Raw genomic sequence first — 2,753 nt, forward strand, 5'->3', positions numbered from 1 at the left:
CGGCGCCGCGACACCTCCTCAGGCGCGCAGCCTCCGGCTCCGCCCAGCCCCGCAGGCCCAGCCCCCGCGCGGTGCACGCTGGGACTCGCGCCCGGCCCGGCCCGGCCCCACAGCGCCCCCTGCGGCCTGGAGGAGCCAGCGCCGTCCACGGGTCCTGGTGCTGAGTCTGGGTCCCAAGCGGGGAAGACTGAGACCGAGAGGCACTGACAGGAGCTGGAGAGAAGGGGACGGAGAGGTGGACATGGGACTTCAGCTGCAAGTGGGGAGAAGAGTCGCTCTTCACTCAGCCCAGGACGGAGAGGGGGTGTGGGGTTTGGTTTGGTTCCTCCCCGAAGCGGACTCCAGGCGAGGGGAGGATCCTCTGTGAGGCCATCCCGGGAATGAAGCAAGGGAGGTGAGCCGGCCGAGGGGGTCAACAAGCATGTCCCCGCCACCGTGGGCAATGGGGAGTCTGTCCTGCCGGGGATTCTGAGCGTGTGCAATTCCCCCACCCCGTCCCCGCTCAGAATCCACCTGCCAGGGGCCAAGAGGCTGGGAATTCATCCTCAGGGGATCAAGTAGACACATGGCAACGCTCCAAATGTCATATATGGGAGCCATGCATAGACTCAGATATGACCATAGCTTTAAGGAATTAAGATTGACTTTATGAAGAATGAAGCCAATAGAGCCCCTTGGAACTATTGGCCTTGATGAAATTTTGGGGTGATGTGGGGGGGGTCCAGAGCCAACGACCAAGTAAGAATTCTTGAAAATGTCTTTGGTGCAAAAAAAGGTGGTTTTATTAAAGCATGAGGACAGGACCCTTGGATAGGAAGAGCTGCACTGGGGTCAGGAGGGGAAACTCATTATATACCCTCAGGGTGGTAGGGGGTTAGGGATAGAGAAGGTCTCTAAGGTTTTTTGGAAGCAAGGTCTCCAGGACCTTGAGGAGCATTTGTTGCTAGGGAAACATCAGTTAATATCGTGTAATAAAACCTCAGTCATGAGACTCTTCAGATGTGTATGGGGGGTGAGGGGGAGCATAAACTTGGAGTATGATTGTGGAAGGGACCCCTCCCTAAGGAGAGAGAAAAAGAGGAGAGAAGACGTCAAGGTCACCTAGATATGCGCCTCGGTGCCTACATTACCCATGGCCTTGTAAACTGAAACAACTTAACCAGACTGCATGTTTATGTGTGTTACCATACATGGGAGACAAAGAAATAGAAAATGCATAAAAAAAAACCTATGCCATGTGATGTGGGCCGCCCAGTTCTTTGGGTATGAACCCAACGGGGAGGTGCTGGCACGAATTAAGTTGCTTCCTGGAAAGAAAAGCCTCGGTGTCACGACTCTGTGCGAGAATCCTGCAACATGATGGCCAGCATATATCTTGGGGCAGTTGAGATAAAGGAAGGAGACTTATAGGATCCTCTAGGTTGGGATAATATGAAGCTAAGATTCTCTTTTGCCTGTAGCAAAGTGTCATCATCTAGGCAGCTGAGTCCCTAGAGGGAGGTCACTGCCTGTTTCAAGGACTTTGTCTATAAGCTGTAGGCAGTAAGGGAATTTAGTTTTTCATTTGCCTTAGTTTCTTCCCACATTAACCACGGCAAGCACTTAACCCCCTTTCCTTTGTTCTTGGGTAGCCGGGAGTGGAGTGCCGGAGGAATATCACACATATTCCATGGGGGTGGGGGTGGGGTGCTGTTAGCCTATACTGCGCCCTCAGCTTGCCCCACGCTCCCTCATCAGCCTGATACCTTAGAGTTCACAGCAGCCTGACCAAGAATCTAGTCTGTCAGCTGACATGCCTTCTTATTCCCCCCGAGAACCTGTGGAAGATCTCAAACTTCTCCTCACATGACAATGAAGGGCCTTGAAGAAAGTTCCAAATGACTATCAGAGTGAAGTGGGAAACAAAGGCAGAAGGAAATGGCAGATAAAATTAAATTTCCTTCTAACCTGCAGCCCACTGACAAATACTTGAGGCAGGCAGAGTACCTCACTTTCCTCCCTGTCTTCATGTAAATGCTTGGCTAGAGGGGAAAACTGCCTTAGCTTAACAATAGCTGGGCCTCCAGGATCCAGTGAGTCTTTAGCATACGAAAACCCTTTTGGAAACTTCCGCTAGCCTTTACCTCCCCCAACTCCCAAGTATATAACCAGTCACTCCATTGTGCTCACTTAGGCAGCACATATACTAATAACCAGTCACTCCACGGTCCTGTCTCTGGGCTTTAATAGAAGTCACTGTTTTGGACAATAAATAAATATATAAATGTAAAAGTTGTTTATGATTCTGGTACTCTAATGTAAATGCTGTATTTTTAATTTTTTTTTAGGGCGCCTGGGTGGCTCAGTTGGTTAAGCCTCTGACTTCCGCTCAGGTCATGAGCTCACGGTTTTCCAGTTCAAGCCCTGGGTCGGGCTCTGTACTGACAGCTCCCAGCCTGGAGCTTGCTTTGATTCTGTGTCTCCCTCTCTCTCTCTGCCCCTCCCCTACTCGCTCTGTCTCTCTCTCTCTAAAATAAATAAAATATGTAACTTATTAAACTTTATATATATTTATTTTTTTACTTACTTATATGACATAGTTAAATAAATAAAGTCCTATTCTGACATACTGGGGGTTAGGACTTCTAACATAAATTTTTGGAGAATATCAGCCCATAGTAGGTAGGGTAGTGTCAACTATTTAGAGGCAGTTAAAAAAAAGTGGCCATAAATAATGCTGCTTGAAGATTTTCATGTATATAGTCTTAAAATAC

The 2,753-nt window shown here is 49.0% G+C and overlaps 1 long non-coding RNA gene across 1 annotated transcript; it reads left to right on the forward strand.

Annotated features, from left to right (window-relative positions):
* The first annotated feature begins 142 nt into the window (after positions 1–142).
* LOC144243019 (uncharacterized) lies at positions 143–2,538 on the forward strand. Its single transcript, XR_013338516.1, has 2 exons — positions 143–394; positions 2,328–2,538. It is a non-coding gene; the product is annotated as an uncharacterized LOC144243019 (long non-coding RNA).
* Positions 2,539–2,753: the final 215 nt, after the last annotated feature.

This window comes from Crocuta crocuta, unplaced genomic scaffold, assembly GCF_008692635.1.
Source record: "Crocuta crocuta isolate KB4526 unplaced genomic scaffold, BGI_CrCroc_1.0 scaffold128, whole genome shotgun sequence".
NCBI lineage: Eukaryota > Metazoa > Chordata > Mammalia > Carnivora > Hyaenidae > Crocuta > Crocuta crocuta.